Consider the following 27,853-nt stretch of genomic DNA (forward strand, 5'->3'; position numbering starts at 1 on the left):
GCCAGATTTATGAAGTGGAACCACCTTGCCAGTTTTCCAATCTTCAGGAAGGACACCGGTAAGAATAGATTGCTCAAAAATCTTAGTAAGAAAAATTGCACTGTAAATTTTAGTATGCTTTAGAAAGTTAGTGTTAATATTATCAATACCACATGATGAAGACACAGTGAGGTTGTCAATCAGCTTAACAATGCCATCAAAATCAAACACAAGCGGGTCCATTGGAAAGAAATCATGATTAGGGTAAGTAACAATAGAACAGTTTACATCTCTAGAAAACGATTGAACAAACACCTCATTAAGGATTTTCGCAGAGTCATCGTCAGACATAACAATGCCATCAGAGTCATAAAGCAAAATAGCCTTGTCTTTCTTGCCATTAATAACACTCCAAAACATTTTGACACTAGTTGATAACAGACGGGGCAAGGTTTGGCTGAAGAAAGTTTGTTTGGCGTCCTTAATTGCATTTTTGTATAAATGTTCTGCGTTGTGGTAAACCGTCCAGCTCTCAACAGTGTCTGCACGCATAGCAGTGCGGAACAGGCGTTTCTTTTTATTTGAAAGTCTTTTCAAGCCATTATTAAACCATGGGGACGTGGAGCTATTAGTAAGAAAGCGACGTGGGACGAAAGAATTGATAAGGGAATTGACTTTATTTTTGAACATTGTCCAATTAACCTCGACAGAGCGTTCGGAAAAATTGGATAGGAAGAAGTCAAGAAATTGCGCTAACTCGCGGTTTATACCCTCAAAATCAGCTTTGCCATAATCAAGAAAAGAGCTATTCTTCGCTTTTGCAAAGGCAGATACAGGAGCGCTTAGGTGAAAGTGAAGTAAACAGTGATCGCTGATGGCAGGTAGATACGTAAGAGAGGATGCAAGATCAGGCGCGGTAGAAAGAATGAGGTCCAGCACGTTCTCAGAAGTTGCCGTAACACGAGTCGGCCTAGTAACTATCTGCGTTAACGAAAAATCGGAGCAGAGACTTAAAAACTCGGAACACGCAGCAGAATTTGAAGATATGGTAGGATATAGACCAGACCAGTCAATGCCGGGGAGATTAAAATCGCCCAAAAGAAACAAAGGCAAGGCAGGAAACCTTGTACGAATTGTATTCAGAGCATCGTGTAAATCTATAAAAAAAGTTTGCTGTGGCATTGGGAGGACGGTAGCACGCGCACAAAATAACCTGTTTATGGCTAAAACGCAAGCGCACGCCAATAAACTCAAGAGATGTAACAATGTTGATAAGACAAGACTCAATGCTATCATTTACCGCGATTATGACACCACCACCACGCCTAGATAGCCTATCGCATCGATAAAAAGAGAAACGCTTCTCGCAACAAAACATTTCGCTGTCGCGTACAACACTAGATAGCCAAGTTTCAGTGAGTACAACAATGTCGGCGAGTGAAGAATCGATGGCTGAAGACAAGTCATCACGATTGCGAAGAACACTTCGAATGTTGGTGAAAAGCACTGAAAGATAAGGACTAGGATTGTTCCGTATCAGGTTATGTTATTGTGATGACGTTGACAAATCAACCACAGGGTCAGCATTAACACGAATGGAAATCATGCTCGGCGTGATAAAATCGCGGACCTCACAAACGGCATCGCTGGCCGCGCAGTAAGAAAAACATTTGTCATCAAAAAACACTTTGTTATAGCGTAGACTAAAAGACTGTGTATGAGCCTTAGCAAATTCGAGCAGCTTTCTTCTAGCAAGACGAGTGGCAGGGGAAAAATCCTCTGCGACGGAAGTGGCACTACCGCGCAGTTTGCCTCTGGAGGAAAAAACATGGTCTTTCGTTTTGAATAATGAGAATTTCACTAAAACTGGCCGACATTTACTGGGGTTAAAAATCACGACCGAGCCTATGTGCACGGATGATACCCTCAGGGGGAACGATGATCTTCATTTCGTTTGCAATGATGTCACGCACTTTGCTTTCAGATACAGCCCAGGTCTCAGAGTTTGAGTCGGGAACACTGTAAAATATTAGATTATCTCTTCGAGACCTGTCCTCAAATTCATCAAGACGTGTTCGCAGACTGGCGTTCTCGCGTGACAGGAAGGTTACAGTTTCTTTTACATCTGTCAACTCGCGCTCCAAAATGTCTAAACTGGCTATCTTTGCTTCCACAGTACTAAGCCTCCCTTGAATATCGGTTACCATTAATTCAATTGACTCTTGCCCAGTCTTGATAGCTTGAATATCCCCCATGATTCGGTTCTGTCCAGCTTCAAAATTTGCCTGACGAGCGTTTAAGCCTCTCAGTAAAACAAGCATCTCACTCATCTCTTTTGTCTGAACTTTCTTATCTGGGCCAGGATTAAGTTCAATATCACCAGACAGGAGAAGCTTCAGACCCGAAATACATTTGCAAGAACATAAAAAGAGCACTTGTGGGCATGGGAACACCAGCAGACAGAGGTTGTTGGACTTTTTACAATGCAAAGAGGGAAACGGACCAACCTGTACGAAGAAAAAGCAGAAAGCGTTAGCTGACTGCATGACTGGCTGTTCCACATGCCCACTGAAGGGCCGAGGGGCGTGCCGGCAGTTTAAATCCAGTGACGATGTCAATGTCGATGCCGTTGGACTGCTGTGCTGAGGCGACGCGACGATTGGGAGTGCAGCAGAAACCCAAGGTTGCCGGGAGGAGTAGATGTCTGGTTGTGGCAGCACGGAAACTTGCGGCAAGCGCGCTCCCTCCAAGGCATACCACGGGCTTGATAGGGCCGGACAGCCGCGAAACATCGCCGTGAACTGTACGAAGAAAAAGCAGAAAGCGTTAGCTGACTGCATGACTGGCTGTTCCACATGCCCACTGAAGGGCCGAGGGGCGTGCCGGCAGTTTAAATCCAGTGACGATGTCAATGTCGATGCCGTTGGATTGCTGTGCTGAGGCGACGCGACGATTGGGAGTGCAGCAGAAACCCAAGGTTGCCGGGAGGAGTAGATGTCTGGTTGTGGCAGCACGGAAACTTGCGGCAAGCGCGCTCCCTCCAAGGCATACCACGGGCTTGATAGGGCCGGACAGCCGCGAAACATCGCCGTGAACTGTACGAAGAAAAAGCAGAAAGCGTTAGCTGACTGCATGACTGGCTGTTCCACATGCCCACTCAAAACACCCTATATATATATATATATATATATATATATATATATATATATATATATATATATATATAGGGTGTTTTGTTTCAGCTTAACAGATTTGTTTAAAAAAAACGTGAAAGTTACAGTTATATATATATATATATATATATATATACCAGCCAATGCAAATTTCGATAGATCATACACGCCATTGTTTGAACTACTGGCAACAGTCTTTCTGCTGCCGTCTTTCTTCCGTTGAGATTCCTCTGCTTTTTGACAATTTCGTGGCGTCGTCCATAACAATCGAGCCCTACTGCAAAAGTCATATATCGTTTGTCACGCAGTCGAGGTAAGGGTTAGTATGGTTTTACGCTCTTCTTGCACGTGTACGTCCTCGTCGCCTTACCGGTCGCAGGTTTCTCGCCACAACCAACATGCCGCACGTACACTTCAGCTCGAAATTTAAATTTGAGTGCCCGGAAGGGCACGGGCGCGGGCACCTGGCTTTAGATAGGGCGTTTTTGGTCTGAGGGCTTGTGCGCTTCTTCAGAACCACGCTTTCGCACCCTGACCTTTGCCGGCGCCCAAGCCAACTGGTGCGACAGAGCATGTTCTTCGGCGCCCCACATCGTGGCGTTGTGCCTTTCGCATAAGGTCTAGTACAGGTTCAGGGCAGTAAATATTACAGCGAAAATTGAGATTTCTTTTTACATTTCTTGAATATATTAGTCTGTCGTGACAGATAAGCTCTATTTTATTTCGAAACAAACTTCTAGAAAATTTAAGTATACATATTTAGTTTAATATTGCTTTCGGAGTCACGATGTATATAAAATGCAGGTTAATATTTCTTCTAAGTAGCCACCTGTATTCAACATTCGGCGGAGTAAAACGAGAGTCATTATTAAATCATGGACAAATTTTTATTCATCCTTTTTACTTTACAATAATTCGTCTGTATTTCTTTCACAAAATTTATCATGAAGAGAAACAGCGCGAAAACACAAGGACACAGAGGAGGGAATAACAGAGAGGAGAAGGCGCTGACTATCAGCTTCCTTATTTTGAGAAAAAAAAAGAAAAAAAAACTTCTGTACTTTATTTAAAATAAGGAAGTTTATAAGCAGCTCCTTGTCCTGTGTGTTATTCGCTCCTCTGTGCAATAGTGTCTTCGCGCATACCAACTAGCCCAACTGTCCATTCTAGTAAGATTTATCAATATAATTATACACTTGGTCTAGCGTTTTTTTTAGAACCATCTTCTAGAGCATTGAGCATAAATCATCACTTAATAGTTCAATTATCCCCTTGCTACTACTCTTCCTTTAATGCCTCTTTCATTCCTCAGACATCTATCGAATGGATTCGCCTTTCCCCACCTACAGTTGCTATAGCCTGCACTGCCGATCTCAAGACACCAATTACAATATCACTAAACAGATATTTCATAGCATTTGAATATTGTGTATTTATAAATTTTTGTCTTTGCATTATTAATTTTTTCCTGCAATAAACCCACTCTCCTTCGTAATATCCTTAGGCCTATAAGGGATATTGCGTAAGAAAAAATAAAAATAAATATGCCCGGCCTTAAAATTTCTGCCTTTTTTTTTAACAGACCCCAGTGTTGAACCATCAATGCAAGCTTCAATGCTGTATTCTAGATCTTGGATACTGCTATACAAAAAATATGATCGATGGAATGACCTGCGGATATTCAAAGGTCGGTTACATGTCTTTTATGCTAATTGCAGCTTCACTGCTCTCTACCTTTTCTTTTTTTTAAGATATACAATATATTCTGGGTTAGCCCTTTGGGTAAACGAATAATTTTTTACAAACCTCTCAATTCCACGTGTTCGCTAACATAATAATGATTTAGTTATTTAGTGATTCAATAGCACTAAGCATATTTACTAACGTATTTTAAAGCAAATATCCAGTGCTTTTTAGTGTCCTTTTTAAAACGTGTTTAGAGCTCACTCCACAAAAGACGCGTGAAACAACAATCTGCAGTGCAAACGCGCCATTAATATTGTGAACATCAAACAGCTGCCTTTTAAACAACGTTCTAGAAAACAGGTTCTGACTGAATAGCAACTGATTTGCAATAGCACCCACGGTCACTCTTGTATCCTACAGAACTCGGTGACACGCTCGCTCAATGTTTCATCAGTTGTAGACATCGGCGGACGACCGTATCCCTCTGCATGGCTGACGTTTCTTCATGTTTCCTCAAAGAATAGATTCATTGAGACATAAGTTTTTTGCAACCATACACTTTTTTTATACTATGAACAAAATCTCAGATAAATATCGTCACCAGACACGCCCTCAAAACACAAAAGAAAGAAAAACTGCCTGCACGCTCCTCTACTTTCGTGGAAAACACAAGTGATGTAGTCATTGTTTCTCGCACCACGATCACAACCTAACTGACGTTGCAGGTTCAAACCTGCAACGACTAAAGAACTAGGACTTTGTTTCGAAAACGTCAAGAAGACAGTGCGACCAACAGACGTTGTAATAGAGGTGAAGCGATGACAAGTTTTACAGCGACAGGTGTTAGTGGGAACTTCCCCTGGAAAAAGCACAGTCGTCCCTCGCGAAAACTCCTAGTACTTCATCAACTTCATAATTTTTTCCCCTCACCGCACTCGGAAATATCTGCTGCTCTCTCCGCCGCCATTACGTTTATGAGACCTCAAAAATGTCTGTCCGTAGATCCGGATTCTGCATGCGAACTATGAATGATAGGAGGCATTTTTTCAATTGTCACACATTCTACAGATAGAGCTTTTCGTTATTTTTTTATTGCATGAAAAAGAACATTGAAGTTGGTTTAAAACACGCTGAACGACTCTCTGATCAGCATACTAAAACTTTCGCATCTCAACACGGTTCTTTAACACACAAGTCCACTCCGGTTCAGGTTCGTTATTCACACATACACCCCGACCTTTTGTTAAAAGAAAGAACATGTTGTGCCGAGCTTATGTTGAATTAAGATCCGCATGTTCAATCTGCGTGCATATTCTCCAACTACTGCACAATCCAAACAACCTGATCATACCGTAATGCAATTTATAGTAATTATAAACACGGAGAAAACGTATTCCTGATGAGTTATAGCCAGTTATTTATTCTACGTACGCTGGAGCACGTCCCTCAAAAATAGAGGGTCCCCCCAAAAAAATAAAGATACATGTTGAATATTTTTCAGGTTTTTAACAGAACATACAACGTACCGTTCATAGCAAATACTTTTTTTCTCTAGTAAGACCGCCATTGGCAGCGTAATTGCGGGTAACTTAACAAATCTAAGGTTTTAACAGATGCAGGGAGACATCTTTTTCACTCGTCCAAGAACACCTTGGCCCACTTGGGTGACAACGGCTCTGAACAATAGCAGTGAACAATGTTATTTATTAAATTGCAATACAGTGTTTTTTTTTTACGTTAAAAAGGAAATCCACAATAGAACGCAGAGTAAAAAAGCAGTATATAAATAACCTTTCAAAAAATCGAGAAGTCTGGTTGGCCCGCCGCCGCGAGATGAAACTCACGGATGTTTGAAATAGAGGCCAGGTTTTTTTAATCAAACGCGAAAATCGGTTTCTTAACCTCTCCTTCCACGAGTTTCTGAAGCGGTGCCCAAAGATGGTTCATTTTTTCTAAAAAAATTTCAAAGAGCGAGCTTACCAGAGGAAATGATACGAAAAGAAAGTCTTCAATTCCATGAGAAAGCAGCGAAGCCACCGTATTTCAAACAATAGGGCGACCCCTTGCTTGCAGACTGGTGGCTTCGCTGCGTTTACATAGTAGTTAGGACTTTTTTATTTTTTACCTTTTTCCCAGGTAAGTTTGATCTGTGCAAATATTTTAGAAGCATTGGACCCCCTGTGGGCAAAGCTGTACAAGATCGCAGCGCGATAGGTTAAGAAACCGGTTGTTGCGGTTGATTTAAAAATCCTAGCCACCATTTGAGACACACTGTAAAGAAGATGGCAAGTTTGGTGAGACCTTTGATTGAATCAAAGTGCAGTCAAAAGGGTGCTGTTGGTTTTGCACAAAAAATAAACATGGGAAAAGTTTTTTGACAAGCAGGTGCGAAACCCCACACCTACATGTCAAACGCGGTTAAAGAAGGTGTCCCGCATTTCGGGTTCCCATTTTGAGTTCCAAATAAATGTGACGAATAATTAAACTTGTGCACGCTTTTTTGAGGACACTTATTAACCTGGAGGAACTGCCAGAGCTTCGCAACTAAAATAATAATGATACGACCTGTCGCTTTGGCAGAAATGGACAGCTCACGTTGCCTCCAGCGAAAAACATGCGTGAACTGGTCTGTGGCGACACCTGTCCAAGAAACTTATGACTTCACTGCGCATAAATGTATTAAAAAACAGGCACTCACTCGATTACAAACACAAAAACATACATACATACACACGAAATGTACACACATACACACAAGGACAAAACGATTTACAGTTTTTTTAACGATATGTAGAAGAAAATAAAGACAAAATAGAAAGAGATGAGTTCAGCGCTCACTGTATGTTTTTTTGGGGCGGCATGTAATCGATGAAGTGCCTGTTTTGTGAGGCGTTTATTATCTCTGAAGTCGTAAGATAGAAAACCAACTAGCCCATGCTGCTGTGTTAACACGCTGTCCAATCATTTTCAGTATTGCAAAAACTTTATAACGGCACCCGGAGGCAATTTGCGTGGCACTGTAACCCAGCAAAAACACTCAAATTTTTTAGGTGTTGCGGACTATCCCCCTGCCAATACCCTGGCGATTTTCTCCACTTCATAGCTGCCCCAATCGCATTTCAAAATCGTTTGACCGACGTTACTGACTCAATGACACTTCTTTTGTCGCTGAAAAAGCAGCGATGGCTTCATCATAAATCATTATTCTTGCCTCAGCTACCGAGTAATTCCCCTTTTTCTCGCTGCTTGAAACGTGGTGCCGCTGGCTTGAAAACAGTCATTCAATACTTCCTGTTCTGAAGGTTATCCAGTGAATGTGAGATCAAATATCTTCGCTATTTTGGGGAAATTATGCGTTATAATATAGTCCGATACGCTTCAGTTAATTGGTGCGTAAACAAGTTGAAAATATGCGCGGACCGGGAGTGTATCAGGTAAACCAGAGAGATAGGGCCAGTGCATTTGTCGCCAAGCAAATAAGGGCGAAGAGGCGAGACTGCAGACATCGGTCGGTAGACCGATCTCATCAGCTATAGTTCGTCTACGCCACTGATGTCGCCATGCATCGTGGGAGCTGTCGTTCTTCTGCAAGCGCGTCAACCAAGCTGGGGGTCTGCGAGAGAAAGAGTACGAGACGGCGCGAGCTTTTTCCATACTTTTTTGAACTGTAGCTATGGCGTTGTCGTGCATCCACTCGACGCTCAGTCTAATCGGTATGTCGAAGGTGGTATACATTCCATTTCTTTCAACATTCGATAACACTTCAGCATATCGTGAACCTCGAACGTGCACGTTACGCCAGAGCACTACTAAGGGCGACATGCTCGTGCTGGAGGTCGGTGGTTAAATAACACGCTGTACTCGCCTCCCCGTTGTGCCGGCGCTCGCGACCATCAGAGCAGACGATCTTTCACGCCGTATTGCTGACCTCGGAAAGTCCGTAGCAGGCAGGACGAACGGGAATTGATTAAAGGGCTCGTTGAGGAGGCTTGCCCTAGACATAGAACGAGTGATGTAAGGGAAGGTGATCGAGAACACAAAATAAAATGGTGTGAACATCCTGAAAATCATGCTCAGGAAGCAGCGAAGGAATAACAACTTCTACACAACAATATCGAATTACGCGAGCGTGGAGATGCGTTCGCTCTGACAAACGCTACGCTGTAAAGTAAACAAACTCGGGTTTGTTTTAATCACCATGGGGATTGGAAAAACAAATAACCAGAGTTTTATTTTTCTTAAGGCGTCAAACGCCTTGAGCCCAGCAGGCCGTAATTCAGCACAATGTCGAATGATGAAATCAGTCGCCATATTTAACAATCGATAATAATTTGAGATTCTGAAGTGGTTATATATCCTCAGCCTCTCATGGCTTAGACCGTTTGCTTTCTAGACATTCGTATATCACTGCCTCCTAATTTGTTTCTGGTCGTTATATTTCTACCACCTTAACCTTTCTCGCTTTGGTTTTCATCTTCATATGTCTCTTTCATTCTCTCTTCATCTAAGCTGTACTCCGTTTAACATAACATTCGACCGTAGCCAACACTAAAACCAAATAAAATCAATTAACCAGCGGAAAAAGTATATAGCAAAAGCGCTTGTCTTCATTGTTCGCTTGCAATCTCCATTTACACGAATCACGCACTGCAAATGGTGCGTGATTGTGCCTTTAATTTTTGTGTGTGATTGGATTAGCCAGCAAAAGCTAACGCACAAAGACGATGATCGTCATGAGGACACATTTTTGGCGCTTATTGATTCGTTCCATCGTACCGTACTGTTGATGGCGGTCGGCCAAAATGTGAAACGGACCGTGGCCTACCAGATATTTTGCTTGATATAAAGCAAGAAACTATATTTCGTTTTGGGTTCAGCCTAGACGCAGACCAGTCAAGTAGCCTCAAAAGTGCAAGCCACTGAACCTTATTTTTGTCTATGATTAGTTCGCCAATGACCACGTACAGAAACATGACCACAACAATGTTGGTGCGCTTTTGACGCTCTCTGATTGGACCCATCAGTTCGTAACGTCGGCTGCGTCTGCAGCTAAAGGGTAACTAAAGCGGTTCTGCATTTGAAGGAAAAAAAATCGCCTTCATTTGGCCTCCACGTAAATTATGGCAAAATTAGAGTACAGATTCAAGCGCCAAGTAGCCACAACGGCGATTTTAAAATACCAGTGAACCCCTTTTTCTCCAATAATTTCGGTGGGAGGAGAGAACCGTGGCGTAAATAAAGAGATATGAAAATTTCCGCAAGTTTTGCGAGCCTGACCCGATCAGTCAAAGAAGCTCGAGGTACACCTAAGCCCTTCTTATGAGTTGTGAATGCGAAAGCACGTACGCCGCTCCTCGCTCCCTTCTTTAATCTGCGGCGTGCAACGCGTTGACATTGGACGTAGAACAGTGGAGCCGCTTCCTCCCGGACACGCAGCGCCATCGGGTGAGCGATCGTGCAAACTGCCGTGTGCCTTGCGGCGTGAGGAAGGAACAGACAACAACGTAGTTCCCAGCAGAACGAACCCCTTGGTTTTCTCCGTGCGCCGTATATACTGCCACGCGCCGTATACAACCGATCAGAGGCGAGCGAATGCGGTGATCAGTGATAACACAACAGTGTGATAACACAATCAGGATGACACTACACAAACTGACGCGCAGCTGCCAATGCGAGCTTCGTTGACGCGCGCCAGCCAATGGGACTGATGTGTAAAGGGTGCCGTTGGCCAGCTTTGCGCGCGGTTTCATTAAGGTGCCGTTTTGCATGGTTTCAAAGCTGATCACGTCGGCTAGCTCCATGAAAGAGTTAATGCTTTCGCATTAAAATGCTACACTTGTTCCCTCACAAGCCGCATGCGCAATGCAATCGACACCGATGGGCATGAGGTCTCACCAGTGGTTTGTGTTACTGATTTTATCGCGTTTATTATTCGTTCGGGTGGAATACTCTTGATATTCAAAGTCACGGTGCAAATACGCTAAAATATTTTTCCAAATCAATTTTTTCACGAACCTGTTCGGCTTTCCTTTAAGGGAAAACAAAGCACAGTGACGTTTGAAAGAAACAGTTTGAGTCATGGCCGCCTGGCTCGAAATTGACCTATAGGGTGTCTGAAATAACCACGCGTGACGTAAAATAGGTCGTTAAAACTGGCGCCTGCACGTAGAAATCTAAAGTTTTCGTAAGAAGATCTCTTTTGCAGGTCGGTTTCTCTCTTGTAAAATTACAAACAAAAAAAGGTGGCTCTTTTTCTGTAAACATTAGGGGCCGAAAACTTGCGATGGTCAACGGCGGATTGCGAAGCAGACGACCGAGTCGAGTGGCGGGGCGCGTCTGGCTCACGTAATTATATATCACGCTACCTACTATTAAGACTGCTCGCGACTTCCGTGATCTACTAACATGAACATAATATCGTGTAAAGTAACTTTGGTTTAAAAATGAATGCGGACAATAAAAACAAAAACTAAAATTGAAAAAAAAGCGGTAACAAAACGACGGCAATTTTGCTGCCAACGTATTTGCATGTGTGTCATCTGCTTTCTTTCGCTGGTCGCTGTACTTTCCTACGCTGCTCCAGACGCCATCTATCAATACGTGCGCCAAACGCGCCCCTCAACCTTACGCGGTCGTCTGCGTCACAGTCCGCCATTGACCCTGACAAGTGTTTTGGCCCAATTTTTTCCACAAAGTGAACTACGCTTTGTTCTTTTATAAGATAAAAGAGAGCTGAGAAATGCACCTTTGACGAAACGTTTTGATTGCTACGTGTAGCCGCAGAATTTTACGGCTCATTTCAAATCGAGCCTGTTTTTTCAGACACCTTTTATATACAATTTACCCACATCTGCTGAGTACAAATGATTGCGCCCTTTGAGTTGCGAGCGGGGAAAATAAATTCAAAATTGCGCCTGCACTGCCAGGATATATTATTAATTCATTATTCTCCGAATGCCAGATAGGCTTTGGAGTGCCTGAGCAGCGTCTACTTTGTACTTACGTTCTACGGGACACCACTAGGTCAGCCCGTCACACGGAACGTCACGTGATAACACTCCATCACATAAATATAGCTTACGTGATCACGAAACATATATTGATCATGTAAACGCGCAAACTATATTGAGCAAATAACCACATAACGGGATGCAAATATGTGATCACGTAACTTAGCAGCAACGTAGCCTATAGTAATTGCGTAATAATGCTCCCTATTGAACAGGTAAATGTGGTGATCATATTAATCACGCTACCTATATTTATTACGTGATCACATAACCTAAAGTGCTTGCGCAATCACGTGTCTCTTCCGCGTAGACACCATGCTTTTGCGGCATCACGGGTGCACAAAAACTATAGCTATGATAATCAAGGCGGCTCCAATGGTGATAATCAAAGCGGCTCCGATGGGACGTCGGATTATTGAGTGGTTCAGTGGTTTGATTTTCGCAAAGTGACACAGTCTTTTTTAAAGACTACTGCCCGTGTGATGATGGTTGCGTTACAACATTTTGTGACGTCTTAGGCAGAAAAACCATCCCCCCAAAAATTGTTTTTTTCCAGAAGTTAGAAAACGATTTCGCATGATAAACTGCACTAATGCGTTTCCCCGATTGAGACCTAGCGAAGGATATTTTTCTTTACAGACATGTCTGAGACACAGGTGCGGATACCACGGTCGTCAGAGCCCTCCCCAACAGAAGGCTACTGGGACACCGAACACAACAACGGAACTCACTAGGCCTTCCACGCCGCCCATCACCAAAATAACAACTCCAATGCCGCCTGCGCCGCCAAAGCCGCGACCCCCTTACCCTCATGGTCCCCCAGCACCACCGAGTCCCCCCTTTTACCCTCGTGATCCTCCAGCGCCACCCAGTCCCTCGTTTAACCCTCATCTTCCTCCAGCGCCACCACGTCGCCAGAAAACCGGCGGATCTCAAAGACCATATACGCGTATTCCACCGGTAACTCGGCGGAAACATGTACATGAAGAGTGGCCCGCAGCCCGCTATGAAATATGAAGGCGTACATGTATGTCCATTTCAAGTTACATTTTAGGAAATGTGCGGCTGGCTCAAAGCTTTAATAATAATACATGAATAAAAAATGTATTGCACCAGTAACTAATGAAATTGTGTCTGACAAAGATCGTTGTGCCTCATTCTTCTGGTTTTCTTATTCTTTGCCCTAGGATTTGTCCCGTCTGAAAAGAACGACTACGGCCAGTCGTTCACCGAATGCGAAAAGACGAAGGAGGCAAGTAGGCTTAAACCGAACGATTGGTACGCTGTCGACATCGTTTGTTCCATTCGTCATAATATGACTTGATTTACTTGATGAGATATGTCACGTCACTGGAATGTCTGAGGATTCGGTATGGGCCACAATAACGGGGCAATAACGTTTGAGAAAGTTGACTCGACGCTACCTCGTCCAAACGCAACGAGGTCTCCTTGAGGTAGGAAACGGAGCTGTGACATTACGCGTTTTGAGTACACTTACGTTCTTGAGATTGAAGAGTGTGTAGATTTTACAGCTGACTCCCTCTCTCCAAGCGGCTTGCAGCAAATCGCTGGACTTAGCAATTGTAGAAAATAAAAAAAGCATCAACACCACCATGATGGTGCGCTTTTTGACGCTGTGTGATTGGCCCCACCAGACCGTATAGCGTCGGCAGCGTCTGTACTTAAAGGCAAGCAAGCTGAATCGTACTTCGAGAAAACAATAAACCTTGTCCACTTCGGCTCCAGAATTACGAATCTCAAAATCATATTTGATGATCATGCGCCAACTAGCCACAACAGCGCTTTTAAAATAACGCTGAAGCCCCTTCTTTACCGTGAGTTCATAGGAGGAGGGCATCGTGACGTCTTCTGCAGACGTCGCAGTATTTCAGTGCCGTTTGCAAGCCTTACCCAGGCAGTCGAAAGCGTTCCTTCGCAAGCGGCATGTGCAATGCAATATAAAAACCTCTTTGTATGGCGTCACGCTCAGTGTTCTGTTCTTTTTTTTTTCTCGTTTAGTATAAGTTTTGGTTGAATAGTCTTGATATTCAAATTGACGCGACAAAAATGCACAAACATCCACCACTAACTTTTTTTTTTAACACTCTCCTAGTTCCCTTTAAGGTGAAACGAAGCATAGGGCGGTCTGGAAGAAACAATTCGGAATATGGCCGATTTCCGCGACACTATATTATCTACAATTTCACCACGTCTGCTAAGCACTCTTCCAGAATATCTATGGCAATACGCAGTGTCTATCCTCACGGCAGCCAGGGGAGAAACCTCCTTAAAATTCTACAGGCAGTCGCCTTTCATTGGCTCTTTGAGATCAAATGACGACTGCCGGTAGAATACTGACTTCCTTATTCTCCCGGCAATTTGTAGAAACACGTTTTATAGAGAACGTTTCGTGGGCACCGGTTTGATGGACATGTTTCGTCGACACTAACATGTCATCGACACGACCCGGTCCACCTGTTTACGCCACGTCGCGGCAAGAGTCTGCGACGGCTCATCACAAAAGGGTTGGAAGGATGACATACGCATCACTGCATCGCGTATCGTATCGTAGAAAAAGTATAATATCCAATGCATTTGTAATACACTTTCAATGCACTTCATTATTCTTTATTGCTCGTTTGTGACGTATTCGCAATATATATGAATATTCATTTCTGACGTGCTTAAAATGCATATTAATTTTATTATACTGTATACATTTGTTTAATATACACCATATTTTTTGCGAAGGGACCTCTCAGATCGTGACAAGTGTCCGGGTGCAGCGAAAGGTGTAGATAGTGTCCGGGTGTAACACTCAAAATGCAATCGGTGTCACTGCGCTTGCGCCCAGACTTGTAGACCACAGTCATGTCGAATTCTTGAGGTCGTAGACTCCACAGCGCAAGACCTCCCGATGGATCTTTGAGGTTTGCGCGCCAGCAGGGCGGCTGGTGGTCTCTAACCTCCCGGAAAAAATTCCACTACAGATACAGGCGGAACTTGGTTATCATCCCGATGACGGCAAGGCATTCCTTCTTGATTGTTGAGTAATTGCTTTCTACCTTGGAGAGCGGCCGACTGTCCTAGACAATTACTCATTCAGTGTCGTCCTGAAGATGAACCAACACAGCGCCGACCCTTAGCAAAGATTACTACGCTTAAGAGATGTCCAAGTGCATTCAGAATGTATTTCAAGTTTACCTAGTATTTTCAGATATTTTAATAATATGCAAATGATATTTGACTAAATATTTGGTTTGCAATAGAAATACATTTCTCTAAACATATTAGAAATAAGCTAGCAAGATATATGCTCCAAGTACATTTCAAGCATTTTGGAGCATTATACAATTATTTTTTTGAATATCAGAAATGCCTGTAGTGCGTTTTCGAACAAATATTAATTAAGCACACTCAAGAATAGCTACCGACGTCATTAAAATAAGCGAGCCTAAATACAATTAAAATAAGCTTAAGTACGTTGAGATGCCTAAATAGCACTTCACTATATATAAGATACGTTGAATATACGCTTTTTTTTTCATATGAAATAAATGCATGCAAAAGAGTTTCGGATCCCAAGCATTCGGCGTTCGCGGCGCGATTGCTACGTCATTGATCTTTCTACACTGATGAAATTGGCACATATATTCAAGAGAGCTCTCTTGTGACTTCATGCGGGTGAAATGGACGAGTCTATAGCGCGATAGAGCGTCGTGACAACCTGAGAAGAGTAGTACTCACCTTGACAGAGGCGTAAGCAGTGGCGTAATGTTCGTCTACGCCAGCTTCGGGAACCAGGAAGTATACATGAAAAACACTTTTTAGCACCCGATATAAATATATAATTTATTACTTGTGATGTGTGCGCAACCTCAGGGACGTCTTATTTCCTCACTATTTTAAGAATTTCAGAAGTCTTTAAGCGCTGTAGCTGACTTTTCTTTTTTATCGTGAGATATTGAAGTGGTTCAAACTTCTCCAAGTCCACAACACCATCATGTGTTGTCATCGTGGAGCACCGGTTGTTTATGCATCATAGCTATACAAACTAAATTTTCAAAGTATATATGGGTGTTTTCATTTCAATTCAGGCAACGACGTGCAGCCGTATTTTTCATTTTGCCTCAAGATTTTATATTTTGTGGCGCATGCTCCAAGAAGAACAATTCTTTTTATTTTAATGTCCTGACATGTTTAGTTCTTGAGGAAAAAATCTCAAAGAAGCGGAAAAGAACGACGAAGTTTTGACGATTGTCCTGCGTGGCGTTTTTGAATCACTCTAAATCTCAAAGTATTGAAAAAAGAGCGTCTACATTTTTTAGTGTGATATATATGGAAGTAGGTAAAAGGTCGTTATAACTGCTGTTCATTATTCGTCGCTCCAATCTTTGCAAAAGTCCCCAAACATCCCTCCGCGAACAACTGTGACCTGAATTGCAGGTTTATTCCTGAGTTGATTATGTTTAGTATCGCTTTTAAAAGAATACCACCTCTAGAACCTTTCATTGCCTTCCAAATGATGAAAAGTCTGTGCCTTTATCAGGTACAACTACTGAGAAATAAATTATTAAACAGAGAAGGTGTTCATTTTTCGTTCAATTTCGGCACGCTGTATAAAAAAAAAAATAAGTACTTTGTTTTTTGCGTAGCGTTCTCTTCACACCGTTATTTTAACCAGAATACATTCTGCTAGAAATATTTGCATTGGTTTTGAGTTGTAAGCCTCTAAATATGCTAAAAACGAGCAGATGTCGACGGTGGTTTTTGACAATTGTCGTGTGTAGCGTTTTTGAACTACTCTCAATCTCAAAGTGTTCAAAAAAGAGACTGTATGTTTTTATTGTTATATATGCAAGTCGGTAAAACGACATTCCAACTACTATTTATTATTTGTCGATCCAATTTTTGTAAAAATCTCCAAACAATCCTCCGCGAACAACTGTGACCTAAACTGAGAATTTTTGTTTGAGTAGACTATGTTTAGTATCGCTTTTAACATAATACAACGTGTAGAACCTTTTATTGCCTTCCAAATTAATCAAATTCTGTGCCTTTATCATGTAAAAGTGCTGAGAAATAAATTATGAAAAATAGAAGGTTTTCACTTTTCATTCAATTCAGCAGGCTATATAAAAACAATTGTGATTTTTTTTTTGCGTTTTATTTTCTTTACCCTTTTCTTTTACCCAGAATACAATCCATTAGAGGCATATGCACTGGCTTTGAGTTTTAAGCCTCTAAATATGCTAAAAATGATTTTGTTCTGTTATCAACATGAATTTCGCATTAAAAATATAAAATTTTGCATTTCAAAATCTAAGTTTCGAATAGGACGTGTATTTTACTCTAGTGTATTACAATATTATACTTTGATATTTCTAACCTAGTATATATTTTGTAGCGCATAGAGTTTAGGCTTGAGGCCTCTCCGATCATGGGACCGGCGGAAATTATCTGAATACCCGCTTTCGGCAGTTGTGATATTAGAGTGTTTAGACGTTTGGAATAGCAAACTTGTTATTATACACCTAACGACATGAATTCTTTTTATATGATTATTTATTAAACGTCCCTCAGATTATTATAATAAAGAATAAAATATACAGCTATAATTCATAAACCGACCATCAGCAGTTGCTCTTTTTTAGCATATGCAGAGACTTAAAGCTCAAAACCAGTGCACATACCGCTAACGGAGTGTATGCTGGCTTATAAAAGTGCAAAAAACGTGACGCGAGATAAAATTGAAAAAATAAATAAAAAATTATTTTTTATGCACCATGCTAAAATTTAACAAAAAGTGAAAACCTTCTCTGTTTCATAATATATTTCTCAGTACTCTTATGTGATAGACACAATTTTTGCACAGTGTGGAAGGAAATGAAAGGCTCTAGACGTGCTATTATTTTAAAAACAAAACTAAACCTAGTTGACTTTAAAAAAATGTAGATTAGGTCACGGTTGTTCGCGGAGGCATGTTTGGGGATTTTCACAAGGATTGGATCAACGAATTAAAAATAGTACTTGAAATGTCGTTTTACCGACTTCAATATATATCACAATAAAAAAAATATAGAAGCTCTCTTTTCAATACTTTGAAATTCAGAGTGGTTTAAAAACGCTAAACACGACAAAACCTACCATAGGCATTCGCTCTTTTTTAGCATAATTAGAGGCTTAAAACTCAAAACCAGTCCAAATACGTCTAACGGAATGTATTCTGGGTAAAAGGCTGTGAAGAGAACGCGACGCGAGAAAAAAAAATTATACAGCTTGCTTAAATTGAAGGAAAAGTGAAAACATTCTCTGTTTCATAATTTATTTCTCGGTAATCGTACATAATAAAAGCACACACTTTGCACAATGTGGAAGGCAGTAAAAGCTTCTACAGGTGGTATTGTTTTAAAAGCAATAATAAACATAGTCGACTAAAACAAATACAAATCCGTAATTTAAGTCCCAGTTGTTCGCGGAGACACGTTCGGGGATTTTTACAAAGATTGGAGCGACGAGTAATAAATTGTAGTTATAATGTCGTTTTACCTACTTGCATATGTATCACACTAAAAATGTGGACGCTCTCTTTTAAATACATTGAGATTCAGGTGATTCAAAAACGGCATACACGGACAATCGTCAAAACCTCGTCCTTCTTTTCCGCTTCTTTGAGATGTTTTGTTTCTCAAAGACTAAACATGTCAGGACATTAAAACAAAAAAGGATTGTTCTCCTTGGAACATGCGTCACAAAACATAACAATTTGAAGCAAAATAAAAATACGACGGCACCTCGTTGCCTGAATCCAAATGAAACCGCCCATATATATATATATATATATATATATATATATATAAAACTGAGAAGAAAAAAACCCTTAGTGAAAAACAGCAACAACGGACGATTTAATCTTCGACGTTTCGGCCGGAGTCCGGCCTTCGTCAGGAAGAACTTTTACAGATGAACGCGGGTGGTATTTATACAATGCTACGGTCGAGTCCAAATTTCGGAGGGGTGACGGTTGAAGCTTTCGAGAGAGGGAAGCGGAGGGCAGTTCTTATCCGGGTGAAGAAGCTTGACGGTCGGTGCCAAGTTTCAAGGACGGCGGGATGACGGTTGTAGCTTCTTGAGAGGGGGCGCAGGGTGACTTTGTGTGCGGGCCGGCAGCGGTGACCTATATAGACGATAGCGTACAATAGACGAAAGTTACACGCGCAAACTAAAGTGCTGTCTCAAAAAAAAAAAAAAAAAAAAAGGGCGGCACGGTCACTTGTGTGCATGCAGGCATGCATGAGTCAAACCTGGAAGGGAACAATGTTAAACCTAGAAGTAAAAAGAAATACAATGAATATCAAAACCTGGAAATAAAAGAAAAGTTGATGGTCCAGTTCCGGCCCCAAACACAGTACCACTGTTAAAATCTAAAAAAAAAAAAAAAAAAAAAAAAAGTTTTTGGATTGCTGTTGCTATTCGTCTGTTAGCATTTTAATCGATGCCAGAGTACCGGGGCTTTCATTTATTCCTTGTTTAATAGTGTTAAATCGGTAAATTAGGTAGGATTCACGCTGTTCACGTTCGCGATTTGATTTAAATCCAGATTCTAGGAGCCTCACTGACAGTTTATCAAAAGAATGTTTTGGGAGAGCGAGATGTTTGGATAAAGGCAATGCCGGAAGATTTATGGCGTGAGATTTGTGATTATTAAAGCGCAGTCTAAATGCCGTTCTAGTCTGCCCTATGTATTGCATTTTGCATACCGTACACTCGAATAAGTAAATGACATTCGACGAGGCACATGTTAAGTCCCCTTTAATTTTGATCGAGAACTGCGAGTGCGTGCTGCTGGCCGTGCTTGTGTGCTGCATCTGTTTACAGATTAGACATCCTGGGTGCCTGCAAGGCCTACATTCGTTAGGTGGTGGCGATGAATTTATCCGAGAGTTTACTAGCGCGTCTTTGAGGTTACGTGATCGTCTGTGGACTACCCCCGGGGCGGATGGAAACGCGCGTTTAAGGCGCTCGCTTTGTTCGAGAATGTTATAATGCCGTCTCAAGACATTATTTACATTAGGATGGTTTATGCTATAAGTTAGACATAGATTTGTGCGTTGTGTGGCGCTTTGCGTGGGGCGCGGGCTGATGAGGTCTGCGCGGTTCAGTTGTTTGGCTTTTCTGATTGCATCGTCGATTATACGGGGTGGATACTTTTGTTTCTCTAGCACTGACTTTAAATTTTGACTGCTCGCATCAGAATCTGTCTCTTTTGAACAAATTCGTTTGAAACGATGAGCTTGGCTATAGGGAATGCTGTTCTTGCAATGGTGTGGGTGGTCGCTTTGATAATGAAGGTATTGCTGCCGATCTGTTGGCTTACGGTACAGGCTCGTGGCGAGTTTACTTTCGTCTATCTTAACGTTGACGTCTAGGAAGTTTATTTCGGTTTGAGAGTACGAATGTGTAAAGCGGATGCTCGGATGAGCAGCATTGTATCGACCTATGAAGTCCACCAGCTCCTCCTCAGTGTGCGACCATACAATAAATATATCATCTATAAACCTTTTGTATATTAGCGGCTTTACGGGACATTCAGAAAGGAACTGAGATTCTAATTTTCCCATGAATATGTTGGCATAGTTCGGGGCCATTTTGGTGCCCAGCGCGGTTCCGCTAACCTGCCTAAAGCATTTATTGTTAAATTCGAACGCGTTTAGTTCTAAGACAAGCCTCGCTAGAGTAGCGACGACGTGTCCATCTGGGGTATCCGGTTGTTTGAGGAGTTCGTACATGTCAATTAAAGAGAGTATTCCATCATCATGTGGAATATTCGTATACAGCGATGACACATCGAGTGTAACGAGATATGATTCTTTTGGTATGCATAAATTTGATATTTCTCTTAAGAAGTGAGTTGTGTCTTTAATGTACGAATCAAGAATTGTAGGTATATGTTTAATTAAACTGTCTACATATCCTGATATGGGTTCGGTTACTGTGCCTATTCCGGATATGATTGGACGCCCTGGGTTACCAGGTTTGTGAATCTTAGGGAGCATGTAGAAGCGGCCCGGAGACGGCTGTACCGGTTTCATTAATTTATGTTCGTTAGCAGTTATTCTGCCCTCGTCTAGGAGATCCTTAAGAACCGAGGTCACAATCTGAGTGTGGTGCACCGTAGGGTCATCCGCGAGAGGTTCATAAAACTTTGAGTCATTTAGTTGGCGGTTTCCTTCTCGGATGTATTCAGAAGTGCTAAGAATCACAATTGCTCCTCCTTTATCGGCTGGTTTTATTGTTATGTCTGCCCTATTGCTCAAAGTTTTTAAGCTAGCCCGTTCGGATTTAGTGAGGTTATCCCGTCTTCCCGCCTGCCTGCGATATTCCCGCATTACGTCTTTTTGCACAGCGGCTATGTATAAGTCAAGACAATCATCACGGTTAGCTTTTGGCGTCCAGTCGCTCGTTGCACGCTGCAGAGAGGTGTTGGAGCTAGAAGTTTTGTCCAAGAAGTATTCCCGCAACCTTAAATTTCGAGCAAAGTTGTCGAGGTCGCGTAGTAATTGAAATTCGTCAACAAAACCTGTGGCGGGACAGAAATTTAATCCCCTCGAAAGGAGTCTTTCCTCTTCTGTTGATATAGTCACGCCAGATAGATTAACAATTGTAGTGCCACAAGGGGCACTAGTGCTTGACCTATCGTCTGTTATGCTAATGGCCGGTTGAGTATGTTCGTTATAGTTAAATGACGTCGTGAGCTGAGGTAAAACAGTGTTAGGAACCTTATCGCGCTGTAGCTTACGTAGCTTGATTGTTGCGAGGTCATGGTGTTTCTTTTTATCAAATTCAGATAGGGCGCTAATTTCGGATGTCGATAAGGGGCCATTTGAACGGAGAAGTGTAGCGGTCGCGGTCGTTAACTGTTTCACTTGTTTGTCACTATGCTGAATCGCTATTTGGACCAGTTTAAGGGAACCTTCAAGGAGAACTTGTTGCCATTCCGATCGGTCATGTTGGTCGAGGTTTGTGCAGGCGGGAGGAAGGGAAAGCGACATGCCCTTCGGGGTAATGCCTGCGTTAAGGTACACTAGCAAGGTTGATTTATGGAGTTCGTGCCTAATGCGTTTATCTGAGAGCTTTCGGACTTTAAGAAAAGTGGTACTGTAGTTTGGAGTGGAGGAACTGGACTCACCGAACTGTCGTCATTCGTCTTTCTTCGGGTGCGGGGAGCTCTCCACGGCGGGCTTTCGCAGGTTGTAGCGCTGTCTTGGGGTACTTCTCGGCTGCTGCGGGCGTTGCATTGGTGCCAAACTCTCGGCAGGTGTCGGGTACTCATCGACGTAGTTGACGCTCTCGCTGGCTGCCGGGCACGGTGCTCGCGGGGTCCCCACAGGGGCAGCTGGGCTCTCGATGCTCTCGCTGGCTGCCGGGTACGGTGCTCCCGCGATCCCCACAGGGGCAGCTGGGCTCTCTGGACTGGCGTTGTGGGACCTGGGACCCTCGGGGCGCCTGGGTTCCTCTGATGCGGCTCTCCTGGTGCAGTTGGCGGTGGCGGCGGTGGGGATCTCCGATGACCACCCTGGCGACGTCGTACTTGCTCCACGTTGCAAGATAGACTTCAGGTTTGCCGCGAGGAGGGCGACTCCCGTGAAGCTCGGGTGCAGCCCGTCAGCCGCCAGGACTCGAAGAGGCGGCAGCGACGTGAAGTCGTGGTCCAGGAAGGTCACCTTGCCTGGTTTCCTGCAGTAGCCCTTGACAGTGTTGTTGAACTTCCGGGCTTCGGTGTTGAACCAGTGGACGAAGCGGTGGTTCGACTGATCCAGGCGTCGATTGGTGTGCCGAGGCAACACGAGGGACACAATAAGCCTGTGGAGCTCCGGACGTGCTCGCAGCGTGTTGTTGACCAGGCGACGGCACCGTCGTAGCGTCTCGTCGGTGCCGTATCGTTCCAGCTCGGTCGTCCCTACGTGAAAGACGAGCGTCGTGACAGAACGTGGGAGGTTGGCGAGCTCCTTCTCGATGTCGAACGTGGATGCGCCACGGATGGTGATGAAGGCGGGTGCGGCTCTATCGTAGGGGTCGAAGTGCTGGTGGAGATATCGGGTCTGCGAGTCTAACGAATGTAGGCCTTGCAGGCACCACCTAACGAATATAGCATAAACCATCCTAATGTAAATAATGTCTTGAGACGGCATTATAACATTCTCGAACAAAGCGAGCGCCTTAAACGCGCGTTTCCATCCGCCCCGGGGGTAGTCCACAGACGATCACGTAACCTCAAAGACGCGCTAGTAAACTCTCGGATAAATTCATCGCCACCACCTAACGAATGTAGGCCTTGCAGGCACCCAGGATGTCTAATCTGTAAACAGATGCAGCACACAGGGCGGCGGAGAAAAGCTCACCGGAGAAAAGCTCACCGGAGAAAAGCTCACCGGAGATAAGCTCACCGGAGAAAAGCTCACCGCAAAACCGGCAGATGCGGAGAAAAGCTCACCGATTTTTTTTTTTAACTTAGCGGATTCTGCGTTAAACGTGGCAATTTCACACAATTCTCATTCGCCACTTCATTAAAATATATATGTATATATATATATATATATATATATATATATATATGTCCTCTTCCTTGTAATATTCTTGATAGTCATTGGGCATATTTACTAATTCCTCAGAAATTAGTAATCACCCATTCGGTATATTAATGAAGCCGCGAAAATGATATCAGAACATCGTACACCGGTAAAAAAGACAACAATTTATTGACAACTGAGGGTGCGCCACCCTCAGCTCTGTCATATAAAGAGGTTTGTTCTTTGTGAGCTAATATGAATAGCGGTGTGTGAACCGTTTCAGCTCCAAATATTCTGTAGTACCTAATAGTTAAGTAGGTATTTGTTGATGCAGTTAGTGTCGGCTACGCTGTTTTCTCTCTGTTAATTTCACTAAGAAAACTTTAGTTGCGAGAACAGCTTCGTCCTGTCGTGTTTCTTGTCTTCATTTTGTCGTCGTCGTTTGAGCGGTTTTCATCATTTATAACGTTTACCATCTCGCTCTATTCACTACCTTACAGAAGACTATTTCTTATATAGGTCACGAGTAACAACGGTGCCAGTGTGCAGCTCTGAAAGTCATGAGTGGCTCACCATAGAAGGGCACTATCATACAAAGGCAACGTGCGGAAACACCAGCACGAGCAGCTAGAAAACGTGCATGTTCGTGGAAGAAAGCAGCCTCGATATCCTACTGACTGTTTTATCCTGTTTTCAAAGGTTAATTAAAGCTTCAAAAAGAATTTCAGGCACCGCGTTGTTGCACACGCGCTTTCGGATTTTCGGTGTTTACAGTTTTGATTTTTAGGTTTTGGGGAGACATAAGTTTTCGAACTCTTTCATGTTATTCAAGTTCATAAAATTTTCAGTTAGGTTTTAGTTGCCTAGAGAGTAAGCCGCAGAAAACACTGGCCCGCCATTTTTAATTTGGGAGCAATATACTTAATAAGCTTGGCAAATAATACAAAAAAGAACCTTTTCTTTTTGACAAAGCTGACGAACTTTAATGATAATAAATTGATATATGTTACGCATGATCCAACAGCCTCCATAAAAAAGAAAAAAAAAATCGGTGAGCTTTTCTCCGCACCCGCCGGTTTTGCGGTGAGCTTTTCTCCGGTGAGCTTATCTCCGGTGAGCTTTTCTCCGGTGAGCTTTTCTCCGGTGAGCTTTTCTCCGGGATTCCAGCACACAAGCACGGCCAGCAGCACGCACTCGCAGTTCTCGATCAAAATTAAAGGGGACTTAACATGTGCCTCGTCGAATGTCATTTACTTATTCGAGTGTACGGTATGCAAAATGCAATACATAGGGCAGACTAGAACGGCATTTAGACTGCGCTTTAATAATCACAAATCTCACGCCATAAATCTTCCGGCATTGCCTTTATCCAAACATCTCGCTCTCCCAAAACATTCTTTTGATAAACTGTCAGTGACGCTCCTAGAATCTGGATTTAAATCAAATCGCGAACGTGAACAGCGTGAATCCTACCTAATTTACCGATTTAACACTATTAAACAAGGAATAAATGAAAGCCCCGGTACTCTGGCATCGATTAAAATGCTAACAGACGAATAGCAACAGCAATCCAAAAACTTTTTTTTTTTTTTTTTTTAGATTTTTTTTTTTAGATTTTAACAGTGGTACTGCGTTTGGGGCCGGAACTGGACCATCAACTTTTCTTTTATTTCCAGGTTTTGATATTCATTGTATTTCTTTTTACTTCTAGGTTTAACATTGTTCCCTTCCAGGTTTGACTCATGCATGCCTGCATGCACACAAGTGACCGTGCCGCCCTTTTTTTTTTTTTTTTTTTTTTTTTGAGACAGCACTTTAGTTTGCGCGTGTAACTTTCGTCTATTGTACGCTATCGTCTATATAGGTCACCGCTGCCGGCCCGCACACAAAGTCACCCTGCGCCCCCTCTCAAGAAGCTACAACCGTCATCCCGCCGTCCTTGAAACTTGGCACCGACCGTCAAGCTTCTTCACCCGGATAAGAACTGCCCTCCGCTTCCCTCTCTCGAAAGCTTCAACCGTCACCCCTCCGAAATTTGGACTCGACCGTAGCATTGTATAAATACCACCCGCGTTCATCTGTAAAAGTTCTTCCTGACGAAGGCCGGACTCCGGCCGAAACGTCGAAGATTAAATCGTCCGTTGTTGCTGTTTTTCACTAAGGGTTTTTTTCTTCTCAGTTTTATACCCACGCCTTCGGCCTCCCACCACCATGCCCGTTATATATATATATATATATATTTATATATATATATATATATATATATATATATATATATATATATATATAATATTATATTATGACGTTTCGAGCGGGGACCGCTCGAAACGTCATAATTAACTTCAAATTAGTAGCTCCGACAGTACGCATCTTTCACTTATGAACCTTTCTCGGTCCATTGTTTTTATATTTACCTTACTTCACCTATATATATATATATATATATATATATATATATATATATATATATATATATATATATATATATATATATGTATGTATATATATATATTTATATATAGACAAAGAAAATATAGCGTAGGATGCCGAAGAATATAAAGTAATAAAGTCGCACTTCGAAACGTTTTTGGAGGTTTAAAGCATTTAGTGAGTCGACGTTTCGGCCTGAGACAGGCCTTCTTCAAGACTGGTTGCCAGAGTCGGTTACAGGGTTGTTTTCGGTTTCCCCACCCGGGCCACGTCACCTGTCAGATCACGTGTAAAAATGCGCAAGTAAAAGAGCCCAAGTGAAAAAACGCTGCTGTAGTCCCCCCCACTACACGCACGGCCGCAGCAGACGCCGCCAGCCATCGGAGCCAACCAAAGGCCACGTCAGATTTCGTGACCCCAGGAACGTCACGTGCGGAAGGCGCAGTAACGTTCACATAGTTGGATCGGCCCAGATGGCCAGCAACGCACGCCGCGGAAGGACGCAAAGTCAAACAAAGCAAAAAAAAAAAGGAAAAAAGGGGGAGGAATGTAATAAGCGCACACAGTAAATAACGCCAAAACGCATAGAAAAAACCCCTACATAGAGAAAGAAAAGGTGAAATAAGCACACAGAGTAAATCAATGCCAACGCGCATAGACAAATCCCCTGCATTAAAAAAAAAAGCGCACGCATTAAATTAGGCAAACGCTCGGCCGAAGAGCATAAACAAATCTCATGCAAAAAAAAAAAAATCGTAAATATAACAGTGTTAACCACAGTCCCAGAACATTCAACAAGGAGCAACAGGTGGAAGATGCCTGTTGAAGGTCATGAATAGTTGACTCATCGACAGGTTATACAGAAAGGTACACGAAAAAATTAAAGGGTTGAACGAATGGGATTGAATTAGCTACAGTCACTCCGCTACAGGGGGATCAAGGCAAATTGCATGCATAGATGACATTATACCTGGATCTTCATTAATACCGGCCCGGATTGAATTAAAATTGTGAATAAGACACAATTCCCTCTGCTCGCGATCACGGTTGCTTTTGAAATTGGATTGTAAAAATGTAACGTCCAGTTTGTCAAACGTGTGTTTGGGTAAAGCCATATGTTTTGAAAGGGGGAGTTTGGGAAATGAATTTACATGCGCCCTGTGGTTGTTAAACCTCAATCGGAAAGGTGTGCTGGTTTGGCCCATGTACTGCTTACCGCAGGTGCCACATGTGAGGAGGTATATCACATTACTTGTGCTGCAGTTTACGTTTCCGTGAATTATGTAGGTGAAATTGGAATTCGTACTCTCTACCGTGGTTTTAGGTGTCACGTGTTGACAGACGTCGCAATTTGTTCTTCCACAAGGGCGACTGCCAGTGCTTTCAGTGTAGGGTGTCTTAGACCTAACTATGGCGTCCCTAAGATTGCGTGAACGTCTGTAAACCACTCTGGGAACGGGGGGGATAATCCTTGCGAGGCGTTCGCTTTGTTGTAAAATGTTAAAATGTTTTCTTAATATGGGTGCGACATTCGGAGTCTTATTGTTGAAAGTTAGTACGAGGTTCGCCCGACGATCCTCTGTCTGAGGGCTCCGCTCACTCAACAAGAGGCCACGATCAAGGACCTGTACCTTATTGATCGCATCGTCTATGATCTTTTCCGGATACTTCTGTTCTTTCAGGGCTTGGCGCAATTGATCGGTGTTTGTTTTAAAATCGTCGTTGTTTGAACATATACGTTTAAACCTATGAGCCTGACTATAAGGTATGCTATTTTAGCGATGCCGTGGGTGGCAGCTCTCGTAGTGCAAGTATTTCTGACGATCCGTAGGTTTTTGGTACAGTTGAGTAGCCAATTTAGAGTCATTAATTAGCACTCTTGTGTCTAGAAAGGTAATTTCATATTTTGAGTAACTATATATGTGTGTAAAAGAAATCGAGGGGTGCACAAAATTAAAAGCTCTAATGAACTCGAGAAGCTCTTCTTCCGAATGCGACCAGATGA

General features: G+C 42.7%; 1 pseudogene; it reads left to right on the forward strand.

Annotated features, from left to right (window-relative positions):
* LOC115332329 overlaps positions 1-12,611 on the forward strand; it is a 69,768-nt pseudogene extending 57,157 nt beyond the window's left edge.
* The last annotated feature ends 15,242 nt before the right edge of the window (positions 12,612-27,853 follow it).

The sequence above is a fragment of the Ixodes scapularis genome, unplaced genomic scaffold (genome assembly GCF_016920785.2).
Source record: "Ixodes scapularis isolate PalLabHiFi unplaced genomic scaffold, ASM1692078v2 PGA_scaffold4__175_contigs__length_147842914, whole genome shotgun sequence".
In the NCBI taxonomy this organism is placed as follows: Eukaryota; Metazoa; Arthropoda; class Arachnida; order Ixodida; family Ixodidae; genus Ixodes; species Ixodes scapularis.